Raw genomic sequence first — 15,915 nt, 5'->3', positions numbered from 1 at the left:
AGTAAAAATTAGTATAATCGTAATGGAATTCCATTAAAAGATTAATGATAATGAGTCATGATCATAAATGTAATTGAATTGCTCTTGATTACGTTTATTTAGAATTATGAATTTTGTCACATATACCGTTACTTTTATTACCTTTACTCTGAAGTCAAAGAGTAACGGTAACCGTAAATGTGTCAAAACTCATAATTTTCCCTATGGAACAATAATAATAATGGTATCCGTAACGTAACAATAACGATACGATATAGTTTTCAGACACAACTGGATCGAGCATCCTCCACTTGTCAATCAGTTTGCTTTTTTTTTTTATTGGATGTTAGTATAGTATAAAACACAAAAAAAAAAACACCAGAGATAATCAAATGAGACTCACTTTCTACACTACTATTGATTTATTATGTTTTTGCTAGAATAAACATGGTCTAAATTCTCCAACATTCAAAACAACTATTTGATATCAAAGAATGGAGGACTATCACCTCTTCTATATCGTAGAATGACTTTGACTCGGGCAATTACAACTCTACCACAAATCTAACATATATACAAAATCATCCATCAATACCGTTTCCATTCCTTATTCAATGTGGTTGAAGGAAATAAAAAATTAGAAGGGTGTCTCAAAGTTTCAAATCAAAACTATTGATTTTATATAGATTCAACCAAATTAGTGGAGACTAGAGAGAGGAAGAAAAAAAAAACAAAAAAACAAGGGTCCATGTTCCATAGCCTAGCATATTAGACTTAAAAAAGGCAAAACATATACAAGTAAGGAGTTGAAAAGTGTGGAGTTGCGGAACTCCACTTCTTGTATGGCCCAAAGAGTTTGTGAGTCTCACTGTTAAAAAAAACATCCATTTTATACCTTATTAAGATATTAACTAGAAGTTCACAACTCCCCTCTTACTTTAAAACACTTTCGAAATGGTTAAAACTACTCTAGACATTTTTAAAATCATTCTAAAACATGTTTTTACTCATTCAAAATCAATTTTGATAATATTAAAATTATATTTGAGTGATTGAATACATATTTGGAAGTGATTTTGAACATGGTAAAAGTGATTATAACAAATTTAAAATTATTCTCAAACATGCCCATGCCCTACATGAAAACATAGCTGCACTCACCAAATTGTTAAAGCCACGGGGGAGGAAGATAAATCATTAGAGAATTCAAGTAGAACATTTCAGATATCTCTCCAATGGTGAAAGAATTAAATGAAAGAGAAAAGAAAACAAATAAAATCAAATCCAGAGCTTCAAAGATAAGAATGTAGGTTTGTGTTTACCTTTTCAGTAACTCTCTTATTCTTAAGAGGCAAAATAGTTAGATACACAAGTCCTCTAACGCTAAATCTCTAATTGCAGATTCAAAACAACAACAAAAAAAAAAAAAAAAAAAAGTGGGGCATATGAATACTTAAATGATCGTAAGATGAATAATCAAAAGCAAATAGCCAGACTCATTCTCTAGATATTGATTATGTGCAATAAACATCATGATTTCATTAGCCTAAAAAGTTATGAAACCAAAAGGCTCTGATTACATGTTAGATAAGACGAGATGAGATTTTATGTCTTTCCTCAACGTTCTTATCCAAAATATGTTGGTTGCTCGGCATCGGACTGCTAGTTCGATGTACCTCCTCAACCCATTGTTTATATTCATCCTGGAGTGGAAGAGAGTCCGAAACATAGATATTTGACACCTAACAGTAGAACCCTCATTCCCCCAAATAACAGTAAGATATTTGTATTGTGTGTGATTATGTTGTCTAGTTTAAAGTGACGATCAGGTTGTGTTGCAACAACATTGTGCACCAAGCAGAGCCTATAGACAGGCTCAGATGTTGATCTTCCAATTCCAACTCTCACAAAGCATCCAACTATCAACTCCTCAAAGAAAGGCTCCATTAACCATTTTCATTATTAGATTTACTTATATTTGTCTAGTGGGTGTTCATATACTTCTCATTTGAATCAATGAAAACGAAATATAGTGGAAAAATATTTAAAATACCTGAAGTTGATCTGATCTAACCTCTTCTTTAGAGATCCGGAGGGCTTCCCATCATCCCTAAGACTCACTTCCTTCAACAAGTAAATTTTCTAAATCTGCCATGTTTTGCAGCCTCCAACACCAATAAACAAAAAACAAAAAGATCCACCGGTCAGATTTGGCCAATTTCACCCTATTGAAGAAAGAAAATAGAACCCGACAGAAGAAGAAGAAGAAGAAATTGATTCCGGCAACTGAGATAAGGTTTTAAATCGGGTTGTGGAGATGCTGTGCGGCTGCGTCAAATGGGAAAGAGAATATAAATCAAAGAGTTGGATGGAAAGGAATACTCCATCCATCTGATTAAATTCAATCATGGACTAATCATCCAATCCAATTATGAGCTCAACCTCGTAAAATTGGATATATATGCTAACTTTTCAAATTCATTATCAAAATTTTGTAGTTTTCCAAATAACTAGAAAAATATTATAGTTTTCTTCAACACTTGACCGGACCTTTTTCCTTTTTTTTCCCCTTCTCAAATCGTTGAGTACATACCTCTTCCTCTTTTTTTCTCATTTTTTAATTTTATAGTATTCCTTTCTTTTTTTTTAAAATTAAAAAATATATATTTTTTTTTGTTTTATACTCTTCCTTTTCTTTTCACTTTTTTGATAGAAAAAACCTACTCTAAAAATTAATTTTAAAAACCTATACGAGTAAATGTAAATATAAAAATAACATGGAAACAATATATATATATATAGTGCAATGTGAATATAAAAATTATGTGCAAAAAATGAACGATACATTTTTAACTAAATGTTCTTGAGATTGAAAAGTGAATTTTGAAAAGAATGAAAAAAGTCTATAAACTGTCCAATCCTGTTGCTCATAAAAGAATATTGTTTGATTATTTATTAAAAATGGTACATTATTATATTCTAAATGTCACATTGTTTATTAAAAAACAGCACATTATTATATGGGCTAACAAGAGAAATAGAAAATTTAAAGTTTCATTTGGAAAAATGGAAACAAGTTTCAAAATTATAAAAAGAGCAAAACAAATTTATATAATAGAAAATACTAATTAGTAAAGATACATGATGCGTTTTAAATATGTGATGGAGTAAGTGCTATGTGATGTCTTATTAATGCATTGCTTTACCTAGTTAAACCGAAGTATAAGTCTAACTAGAGTCATGGTGAGTCCAGGATTGAACTCAGGAATTGTGTCCTATATATGCGATGACAAATATTATTTCGATCTTGATGCAAGTTGTTTACTAAATATGCGATGATTTTGATCCTATTCTATTGCTAAAATAAAAAGTGATGAATATGATGGAAATCACACTTCAAAGTGAAATAATCTATGCGAGAAGTACAAGATTCGAATGAATGAAGGTAAGGTTGAAAAAAATATTCACTAATATTCCTAAGTAAAACCATAAATCATGCGTTCAAGTAAACCGCTAAAAAATTACAACCTACACTTTACAGTGTATTTAGCCACAATATCCTATCTATAGGATGCATGCAGTGAGTATTTGATGCAAAAGATGTTTCTTTATTTCTAAAGATGCTCTCTTCTTGTTTTACGAGGTCTAAATCTTTAGTCTTTTCAAACCTAGATTTAATCTACTTATAATAATCTTTCGACTTATTCAAATAGTTTATAAAGCATACATAAAACAAGTTGAATGCATGATTATGCCTTACTTAGTTCATGTTAGCTGAAATGTTTCTCAACCCATAAAGAGATTAGTTGCTCATGGTAAATTGAGGAGATGGATAAGAGAAAAACTGTAAATGCATTCATCTTGAGAAAAAGAAGTCTTTCAATATTTACAGAATACAAATAAAAACTGTCGAAGAAAAGAGAGAGATAGAAAGTTAAGTCGTAGTATGTAATTCCTTGCTCCTTCCGACTCTGTGGATGACTGCTTCACAAAGAGTGTGTTGAAGGTGAGGTTCCCTTTCTACTTCCAAAGAGGAATCATAAGCTTTCACTTAAGATTTCACGAGGGCTCGAAGAGAAAGTGTTTTAAAGTAAGAATTTAGGCAGAGTTTTTCTCCAATGTCTTGGTTGTGTTATTGCATGGAAATTTCATTGGGTATTTATAGACGTCAAGGAGCAACTTTTTCTTCTCTTACTAATGATTATGTTGATAAGGTGCATTCCATACATTGATTCGCCACCTGCTTCGTGTCAGAAGTTCATTGGTTCTGTCGTGAAGCTTTATTGTCAGCTACCAACTTGGTCTTTGATTTGACTTCCACCACCCATGCATCATGTCATTCTTTATCGCATTAGGCTACCAACTTGTTCAACTATGTGATTTCAATGTTGCGTTGAGAATTTATTGTGATTGCATAAGTAGATTTCCTACACCCAAAAAGCACGATTTTTATAACTTTAATAGATAGAGAGACTTTGTGCGTGTGTGATCGCATGAAATAATTATTTTTATGAATTCCTTATCAAGCTATCGCATTTTCAGAGCTTTTTTTCCTAATTGTTTTAGATAGAAAAAGTAAAATAATTTGTATTTCTACAAGTTATCACATCCTCAAATTTAAAACAATGCTTGTCCTCAAGCATATATTTAGAGTCCTAATGTATCTTGAACGCTTTGACGCATTGTCTAGGCCTCTCAAAGTGCCTCCAACTCTAGATTGGCTAGACCAATGCTTTCTTTAGTTTTATTCTTCTACCTATGGAAATATTTCCAACCTTTAGATGCGGCAAACTTATTCTTAAAAAATCTCTTGCTCATTTTCAAAGCTATCATATATTTTGTTTTCCGGAATGGGGTTTTGGTTTTAAAATTTAGTAAAAAGATTCTCCTTGGTGCACAGGTTTGATCATGCACTGATCCGAGCATCTCACCTTCGTTTTGGCTTGCCTCCACGAGTGTCATGCGGTCATCCAACTACGAGTAAAGTACTCTTTTCAGACTTAACTCATGAAGTTTTAAACATGGCAGCGAAGTTGCAATCAATTATTTCTTGCATCGATTACAATTCTCACCTTCGTTTTGGCTTGCCCCACGGGTGTCATTCAACTACGAGCAGGTACCGATCTCAACGTCGTTTTCTTTTTTTATCTATAACAAGGAGATTTTAAAAAATAACTTGATTGTGCATACATTTAGCTCAAACCTCCCACCCCCAAATTTAGATGGCATCAAGGTCCTCATTACTGAAAATTGAATTATGCAATGGCTTTAGAAAGATATCACAAAAGAGGTTTGAGATAATGCTTGCACACATACTAATTTCAAAAAATGTTTCCTAAGACAAAGTCCTAAAGCTTAGTACTAACACTAGTCATACTAATCATTGTGTTGGTAACATAGTATCATCATTGAGGTCATTTGTGGAATGCAACATAACACAAAAAACTATTAGCGATCAAGAAAGATATGCAAGAGACAAACTAAAGAAAAGGCAAAGAAAAGCTAGCGGTTAAGATGGAATTCATAGATTAATTATAAAAGCTTGTGATGACAAATAGAAAGATAACAAAAAATTGAAAAGCAAACATCCCCAAATTTAATTTTCACTCGCATCATTATTATCTTGCTCTAGTGGTGCGTTTTCTTCTAGGAGCTGTAAAAGAGCTTGGAGATGCAAGGGAATGGCTAGTCCAACCACGAGGCGAGTCACGACGTCTTGAAAAAACTGAATCATGAAGTGAAACTGTTAATGTTGCCTTTGCAACTAACGGCGAATGAAGCTTCTAGTGACGGTCTATTGGCATTGTTCTTGAACTTGGTGTTGGACAAATTCTCTTAACTTGTTTTGTTGCGTAACGAGTTTTTGTTGTTGCCGCATCAAGTCATTTATCTGAGATGCGATCATGTTTTGCTATCACGAAAATTCATCAAGACCTCCTAAGATAGGCTAACAGAGGTCATCATGAAGGAATCTTTACCATTCGTCAACTTCTGGGTCTTTTTCTTCAGATGTGTTAGGGTTGTGTCGTTGGCTTCTTTCGTCAGCTTGGTGTCTACTGGCCTTACTAATGCCTGATCCTCCACTTACTTTAAGTGTAGAAGTTGGTAAGCTTGAGTCATCAACAACGGGAATGGTTGGTTGGACGCTTAGTAAGCTTTGTTTGGATTTGGGGGAGGGTGGTGATCGTAATTGTGCTACAATGGGCAAAATGGGGAGAGAGGGCTTTTCAAGGGATGGAGGTTTTTCAAGTGACGGAGGGCATTTATTTAAGTCAACATTTAATCTCGAGGACTCCCTATATAATGATAAAAAGGGTTCAATAAATTCGTTTGGATATGAGGAAGGGAAACTTCTCAACTTGGGATGCAATCACCCTTTCGTAAACGCTTGGCGAAATGACCACTTTTCGCTTTGTGTTGAGTAGGCCCTAGAGAATATTGGGCTTGTTGGAATTTCCGCTTTGTTGGCTGCTTTGGCTGGTTCTCGACTTGCTGCGCTGGTAATTGAAGGATCTCTTATTCAAGAGAACCAGTAAGCAGAAGCAAGATCTTTCTAAGTCCATTGTGAAAGAATAAAACATTTACAAACGTACAACCACAGTTATGCATCTTAGAGTAAATTACAACATGCTTTCTTAACTTAAATACAAAGGGAACCAAGAGACATACATTTGAAGAACTCTTCTTCATGTATTCCCTCGATCTACACTGGTCAGGCGTCCCAGCAAAGTCTAAACGATCACGAATGCAACGACACCTAGTGTATCCACGAACTGTCTGATCCTCGAACGTCAACCCTCGACACTATCACTCGATTACCTTGGTATTCTCAGAATGAGAATACAAAAGGTGAACGCTCTGTGTGAATTTGGTAAAGGGAAGGAGGATGTATACGATCGAGTAAGTGGAAAAAATAGTAAGTCTATCACATAGACAAAGGGTACTCAATCGTTTAGTAAACGGAGGCACTCGTGTAGCTCACTTGCTCGTCGTTCATTTTCTCAAAGGGCTATCGTATAACTCTCTCTTTTTCACTCGATCGATTGGTATGCAATAATGCGATCATTCAAAAAATGAGAACTCTTTTCATTTTATTCTTCAATTATTAAAACTGAAAATAACCTCCCACTTGCATGGTTAATGGAGAAAAGAAAATAATCAACTAACAATTATCTCATAATTGTTTTTATTATAAATAAATATTATAACTAATTTATCATATTATATTTATAAACTATAGTTTTAATATCACATCATATGTAATATTTAAACTATAGTTCTTTTCTTCTTTATTTAATATAAATCATATTTATATTATATTAATTCCTCCAATCAAATAATGTATCAAATACATTAAATCAATTATATCACATATAATTTAATTAATTTAATTATATCATATATAATCAAATTCCCTCTTGTTAATTTGAACACTTCAAACTAACCCAAAAACTGATTCTCAACTTGAATCCATTAAGCTACCAGGGGTCCTTATGGACAGAACTTGAAGCTCCAATGGTACATGAATAACTGACTAAACTCTTTAATCATGATATCCACCATCCGTTAACTGTCGGACACTCCACTAAAGACTGACAACTGCACTCTTCTCACTATAGATATATTTTTGTGTCAATTGAATATAACCAATCAACAATATGATAATCCTTCACATATCGCTCGTAAGTACAGTTGGGCCAATTTACCATTTTACCCCTGTAGTTACATCTAACTCCTTACGTACCACTGATTCCTCTAATGAACAATACATCATAGTCCTACTATGAGTGAACACTTCTCGAGCCATGAGAAAGTGTGTGGCACCACATTGTTCAAGCCCTGGAATCAGCCTTAAGAGAACAATTTATCTACTAATCCCTATTACGCTAAAGGAGTGAATTTCGTCTTGTGTAGCTAAGTTCCCAGTTCCCCAATCAGACAAATCCCCAAAGTGGTAGGTTTGAGTCGGTAATTTGGCCACTCGCACCCATGCAAATCAAATGACCGCCCTCATAGGCAGGAGTTCCTAACTCACTCAGGATTAAGGTCATGTTACCTATGGTCATCTTAGTGAAATGAAATTCTCTGTCATGAATGGCGTTATATAACGAGACTAAACATTTCATAGTCCGGTCTTATACAAACTTCTTTGTATAGGATACCCCCGCTCACATGTCTCCACATGAATGATCAGGATCAAACCATCTGTAGAACTTTACAACACTTGTAACATCTACAAAGCGGGTCGTATCCGTAGTGTCAACAAGATAAGGTTTCTCTCATTTATCCAGATACTATAAACCATTTAGGTTATCACTTAAGGCATGATCCACTTGTATGTCTCCACATACATGCTTAAGTTACAACGATAACTAGGGATCTTAGTTTATTGGTTTGTGGTTAATGCAACTAAAATATCCCATATTTCATAGACAATGGTGAAGAAAATATCTCATATTATTACATCAAAAATGTTTGTTCATACACGTGTTTACAAACTACAGGACCGTAAGATTTGATCGCAGTATCAAACCTTATGTTCCAAGGTCAAGACGCATGTTTCAGCCCATAAATGGATCGATTCAATTTGCAAACCTTTTGCTCTTGACCTTGGGCTATGAATCCCTCGTGAATAACTAACTAAACTCTTTAATCGCGATATCTACCATCCGTTAATTACCGAGAACTCCACTAAAGACCGACAGCTGCACTCTTCTCATTATAGATATATTTCTGTGTCCATTGGATATAACCAATCAATAGTACGATAACCCTTCACAGATCGCTCGTAAGTACAGCTGGACCAATTTACCATTTTACCCCTGTAGTTACATCTAACTCCTTAAGTACCACTGATTCCTCTAATGAACAATACATCATAGTCCTACTATGAGTGAACACTTCTCGAGCCATGAGAAAGTGTGTGGCACCACATTGTTCAAGCTTTAGAATCAGCCCTTAAAGGAGCAATTTATCTATTTACTTCTGCTTTTGGAGAAGGAGTGAATTCCGTCTTGTTGAGCTGAGTTCCCAGCTCCTCAATCAGAAAAATCTCCAAAGTGGTAGGTTTGAGTTGGCAATCTGGCCACTCGCACCCATGAAAATCAAATGACCGCCTTCATAGGCAGGAGTTCCTAATTCACTCAGGATTAAGGTCATGTTACCTATAGTCATCCTAGTGAAATGAAAGTCTCCATTATGAACGGTGTTATATAACGAGACTAAACATTTCATGGCCTGGTCTTATACAAACTCCTTTGTATAGGATACCCCTGCTCACATGTCACCACATGAATGATCGGGATCAAACCATCTGTAGAACTTTACAACACTTATAACATCTACAAAGTGGGTCGTCTCTGTAGTGTCAACAAGATAAGATTTCTCTCCTTTATTCATGCATGAGTGAGTCCAATGCCCTACTAATTAATCCCGCAAAATCTAGAATGGTTTTATAAGGCTCTTAATTCATTTTCCCCTACACTGGCTTGAAGGTTCAAGAACTAAGCTTTCTAGGCTTAACAATGCAATGGCACACCTAAGGAAACTAAACTTTTATTCTATTTTTTTCTTTTTCTCATTTTCTTACTTTACACAAAAGAGGAACCCTTATTTAGACATATCACCTTCGTTTTGGCTTGTCCATACGGGTTACATGAAAGACATCAAACTACGAGTAACATCTTCTAATAAGGTGTCAAATCTTACTCATTCCTCAGGGTACTTTAGCTCAGAGGGAAACTATGGGTATCATAGCTATCCCAGGTTGATCATCACCCCAAGAAAGAGGAGAATCCCCTTTAAAAATAACATACAAACGTGTTTTTACTTTACAACATGCTTCACCTTTTAAAACTTTCTTTTTATTCACTCTACACTTGGCTTTTATAATACAAAACAAGAGTTTGATAAAAAAACTTAAGCATGCATGAGTGAGTCCAAAATTGTAGTCATCATGGCTGGTTGTTGCCCCTCCCCCCCACCTCCGATCCATAAACATCCCCTTCCTTTTTGAAGCCTCCGACTGTTAGAGTATATCAGCATGTAGTGGAAGCAACAAGGATCAATAAGCATTCTAATTCATTAATTTTGGCTATAAATTAAGCATGCTCATACAATAATAAGAGGATTTCAAGACATATCTTTGTAGAATCTCTTGAAACTCGAATTCAGCTACAAATCTTCTCCAAATCTTCTTGTGAATCACCTCAAGGCCTTCTCTACTATTCACTTGGAGCCTTAGATTGAGTCGTGGGACTCAAAATAAATTTGAATGAAGGGAATTTGGAGAAAAAGCTCATTGCTGCAACTTGAAGAACACCTTCTTCAACCTCTCAAGTTTTCAGCAAAACTCAATAATTACATACAGTTTGCATCGTCGATTCTTAGTCAAATCTTCCCTATTTATTGCAAGACCATCATGCAAAAAAGATAGCTGCATGAAGAGCACCTCATGCTTCGAAGATTGAATCAAGAAATGGTGGACATTAAGTGAGCCATATGGTTGGATAGTGGAGATCTCCTACTTCTTCCAAATTCAACTTTTCCAATTTTTTATTTTTAAATTGATTTCCAAAATCAATTTTGTTTTCAAAATTGAAAATTTTTATTAATTTTACAAAATTAATTCATTAAATAATTAATTAATTCTAATTAATTTAATATCAAATATTAAATTAATTTTACACAAATTCCACCATCATGAATCCCTATTCATGAATTTAATATTTAAATCATATTTAAATATTAATTGATTCTCTAATTTTGTTTAAATCTAATTTAAACGCATAATTATCACATATAATTACTAATTCCCTTAATTCTTATTTGAACGTTTCAAATTAACTTATCACGTTATTCTAAGGCTAATCCATTTACGAGCCAGTTGGGGGACCTCGCGGATCTATAGATCATGGGCTCCAACGATCCGAGATTAATTGGCTAAACTCTTTACACCGAATTAATCCCCATTCATTAACTAACGGGTCACTCCACTAAAGCCCAGGTTACACTCCCCTCACTATAGATATATTATGTCCACTCGATATAACCATGATTAGTAAGTTAACCCTTCATAGGTTGTTCGTAATAATGGCTGGGTCAAATGTCTATTTACCCCCAAGATTACCACTTGTTTCTTAAGTTCCACTGATCCTCTAATGAACAATTGGTTTGTGATCCAATCAACAAATCAAGTCCCTCTCGGGCCAATGAGAGGGTGGGGCCCCTTGTTCAAGACCTGGAATCAGCACTTAAGGTAACAACCTCTATACTATCCCTGAAAGTGGGCAGGATTAAATTCCATCTTGCACCTTATATCCTCAGCTATCTACCGTTCTTACCCTTAAAATGGAGGTTTATTAAGTCGGCACAGTTGAGCCAACCCTCATCTATGCAAATCTAAGTATAATCTCGAATAAACAAGAGTTCATAGTTAGCTTAGGATTAAAGTCAAGTTACCTAGGTCATCGCTTTGAAATATTTGTGGTCCGATCTTGTACAAACCCATTATAACATGTACGAATTAGGATCACATCGCCTGTAATACTTTACAACTCCTTGTAACAACTACAGAGTGGGCCACATCCAATAGTGTTACCAGAATAAGGCACCCAACCTCATTCATATACTATAGATCATTTTGACTATTTACTCGAACCTGATCCACTTTTATGTCTCTACATAAAGTTCAAGTACTCATGTAATAGTCATGGATCTTTTAGTTTATTGGATTTATTTCTAAAATGAAATAAGCAATTCATATATTCAATAACAACTTATTGAATTTTCAGAATAAGTTTTATTGTTTACAAACCATAAGTTTTAGGACATAAAACCCAACTTCGACGATGTTAGTGGTCATGTTTGCATTGACCTCATTGACGACTTCCCCCTCGACAACGGCTTCCAAATCTTCATCATTGTAGCCCATGCCCTCTTTAATTACCAATCCCTTTACCTCAAAAAATTCTACCCTGGCTTTGTTTTCAACAAATTTCTAACTAGGTTCACCATAGCCAAAGTCCTTGGGTTTTCAGATTCTTTAAGTGCCCAATTCTTTTAGACATTTTGAAACATTATCCAGTTTGCTTATTTAATCTCAAAATTGAGGGAGAAGAGAGAGGAGAGAGGAGAGAGGAAAGGTGGGAGATGAGAGATGCTTTTAATTTTTTTTTTAATTTTAAAATGTCAAATCTAAATTTAAATCTTAAAAGAAATTGTAAAGAATGATAGATATTATGAAAGGGACCTCTTAAACCTATTTTTCTCAAAATTCAGGGACCAAAATGGCTAATTTAAAATCCTAAGGACCAAGTACACATATTCATGAAAACTCAGGGACTAAAAAGATCAAAATTTCCTTTAAATTAAATGGAATCAAATTATTTAACTAGTTTTTTAATGTCTATTTATGTATGTATATTAACGAAAAATTAAAATAATATCTAAATATATATTTTGGGAAATTAGAAAATCATATTACATTTTGATATGCTAACACGTGTTTAAAAAATTTAAAATTTAAAATAAAATTATATACATATAACGAAAATAAAAGAAAAAACTTCAAAAAAGATTAGGAAACAATGCACTTCCTAGGAATAAAACCTTGCATCTAGGGACACAATTGAATTCGAACGCTTGTGCGACCACTAAACCAAATGTAACACTTGTAATTTATACCAAACCGTATTATATATATTAAATAAACCAACCATTGAGGGGTGCCCTTACATAAATCCACCGTTGTATCGTGGGATTGCATCTCAAAATCAATTGACAATGAGATGAGTAACTCTCAAAATCAATTGGCAATGAGAAGGGTAGCACATCTATCTTATAAGGAGTATGATTGTTAGGAATGGGATCAAAGTCCTACATTGACTAGACAAGGGGATGATTATGGGTTATAAGAGAGGACAACTAGTGATGGATCTAAAAATTCTATTGACGGGAGACTTTATAATTCAATAAAAATAATTTATAAGTGAGTAATTCTTGAAATTCATAAATTTACTAACTTTTGTACATTATTGTTATCACTTTTCTTCAATGGAGATGATGACCCCATTGATTTTCTTTTAAAATATTTCTCCATTTAGATTTCAAAATAAATCTACAATAACATTGTATTGACAATAAATCAAGAAGAAATTGACAACATAACAATTATATCATAACTTAAACAACCCAACAAGTAGAGTTTAAAATGTTTATTTAAGATCCATAAATTATTTAAAAAATTAGCAAAATAAATATAAAATAAAGAAACTAAAACAAAAAATAATGATGATTTGGAATATGAAAACCAAATGTATAGAAATAAAATAATAAACATAAAAAGAAGAAAAAAGTTTTAAAAAAATTACCTCAAAAACTAGGAGAAGAAGTTGAAAAAAAGCTAATAAGAAGTTGGAGAAGAAATTAAACAATGGTAGAATTATTGAAGTTAAAACTTTATAAAAAAAAAATAAACAAAAAGAAATCACAAAGTAATTTAATAATGAAGTTGAATAGTCTCTCTACCTAACTTCCAAAAGACTGGGATTCTAACTTAAGTCTAAGACGGGTTAGCAGACACTTTTACCACTAAACTAGCTAAAGTTATTGATATTTGTTATATATATATATATATATATAATATAAAGCATAAAGTTGAGGGGGACCCGACCTATATTAAATTTTTCGGTGAAGACAACTATGTCCAATGATATAAGTGTTGGGATTGATGCCCTAATTCTCGTAGGTCCTGTAGTTTGTAATTGTAATGTACAAACAATTTATTTATTTAAAAAAACACGAGATGTTTTATTCGACATTTAGTAGTATTAACCACAAACCAATAAACTAACATCCAAAATTATCTTCTGTAGCTTAAATATGTATGTAGAGACATACAGGTGGATCATGTTTAAGTGATAACCTAAATGGTTTATAGTAGATGGATAAGGTTGGGTACCTTATCCTGGTGACACTACGAATAGCTTTGTAGATGTTCCAATTGTTCTAAAGTGCTACAAATGATCTGATCCTGATCATTCATGTGGAGACAGGTGAGCGAGGGTATTCTATACAAAGGAGTTTGTATAGGATCTTACTACGAAATTATTATTCTCATTATATAACATCGTTGATAATAGAGACTTAAATTTCACTAGGATGACCATAAGTGACATGACCTGAATCCTGAGTGAGTTGGAACTTCTGTCTATGAAAGCGGTCCTTTAATTTGTATGGATGAGATTGGCCAGTTCATCACCTCAATAAGCCTACCGTTTTAGGAATTCATCTGATTTGAGAGTTGGGAACACAACTACACAAGATAGAATTCACTTCTTCCCCAATGTCAGGGTAAGTAGATAAATTGCTCCCTTAAGGGCTGATTCCTAGGCTTGAACAATGTGGTGCCACACCCTCTTTTAGCCCAAGAGGGGTTTGGTCATAATTGAACTATTACTTATTGTTCACTAGAGAGATTAGTGGTACTTAAGGAGTTAGATGTAACTAAAGGGGCAAAACGGTAATTTTGGTCTAGCTGTAGTTACGAGCATTTTGTGAAGGGTCATTGTACGAAATGATTATTCTCATTATATAACATCGTTGATAATAGAGACTTAAATTTCACCAGGATGACCATAAGTGACATGACCTGAATCCTGAGTGAGTTATAAACTTCTATTTATGAAGGTGGTTCTTTAATTTGTATGGGTGAGATTGGTCAGTTCACCGACTCAATAAACCTACTATTTTAGGGATTTGTCTGATTGGAGAGTTGAGAACACAACTATATAAGATGGAATTCACTTCTTCCTCAATGTCGAGGTAAGTAGATAAATTGCTCCCTTAAGGGCTGACTTCTAGACTTGAACAATGTGGTGTCATACCCTTTCTTTGCCCGAGAGGGGTTTGGTCATAATTGGACTATGACTTATTGTTCATTAGAGAGATTAGTGGTACTTAAGAAGTTAGATGTAACTACAGGGGAAAAACGGTAATTTTGGTCGAGTTGTACTTACGAGCATCTTGTGAAAGGTCATTGCACTGTTTCCTGGTTATATCCAGTGGACACAGAAATATATCCGCAGTGCGAAGAATGCAGTTGTCGGTCTTTAGCGGAGTGATCGACAGTTAGTGAATGTTGAATAATTTAATTAATTTAATTAATTATTCAAGTACCATTGGAGCTTCAATCTATAGGTTCATAAGGTCCCCTCTGTAGCTTAACAGGGATTATTAAGAATTAATTTTGGATTGATTTGAATTGTTCAAATTAATTGAGGGAATTAGATATATGTGATATAATTAATTTAACTTAATTATATATGATATAATTAATATAATATATTTGATACATTATAATATAAAGTTTATTTTGAGAGAAACTAAATATTTGAATATGATTCGAATTTATATGAATGAGATCCACATAATTAAATTTAGTATAAATGAGATTTATATTAAATATCATACAATAATGAGAGAATTAAAACTATAGGTTATATTATATTTGATACAATATAAAAATGTAGGTTATATATTATATTTGATATAACATATATGATATATGATAAAGTAGTTATCATATATATATAAAATAATTTGTTATATTATTTAATTTTTGAATTAATTATTGGGAGGGAGTTGTAACTCCCTAACCACTATTCTCTCAACTTCATACGTGATTGTGTGGTGGTTTTGCAGGGAAGTTATTTCTTTTTCTTCTTCTCTTTTGGGTTGATATAGAGGAGAGATCTCTCTATAATTTTTCCTAAGGACATCACACTAATCCCCCTCTAAAAAACTCTCTCCCTTTTTTTCCAAAATCTCAGAGCCTACACAACTCCTGAGAATTATCTTCCCTATAGAGAATACGAAGGAAGATTTGTGGTGGTGGCCATTATGGTGTTACTCTGTTCGAGATTGTTCGTCATCGAC

General features: G+C 33.6%; 1 long non-coding RNA gene across 1 annotated transcript; it reads right to left on the bottom strand.

Moving 5' to 3' along the window:
• Positions 1 to 1,432: 1,432 nt before the first annotated feature.
• Positions 1,433 to 2,536, bottom strand: LOC120076394. The gene is made up of 2 exons (XR_005481540.1): positions 2,033 to 2,536; positions 1,433 to 1,898 (listed from the first exon to the last, which is right to left on the bottom strand). It is a non-coding gene; the product is annotated as an uncharacterized LOC120076394 (long non-coding RNA).
• Between the last annotated feature and the right edge of the window lie 13,379 nt (positions 2,537 to 15,915).

Source organism: Benincasa hispida, chromosome 4, assembly GCF_009727055.1.
Source record: "Benincasa hispida cultivar B227 chromosome 4, ASM972705v1, whole genome shotgun sequence".
Lineage (NCBI taxonomy): Eukaryota > Viridiplantae > Streptophyta > Magnoliopsida > Cucurbitales > Cucurbitaceae > Benincasa > Benincasa hispida.
Note: the sequence above shows the minus strand (reverse complement) of the source record. Positions and strands in the feature narration are given on the sequence as shown.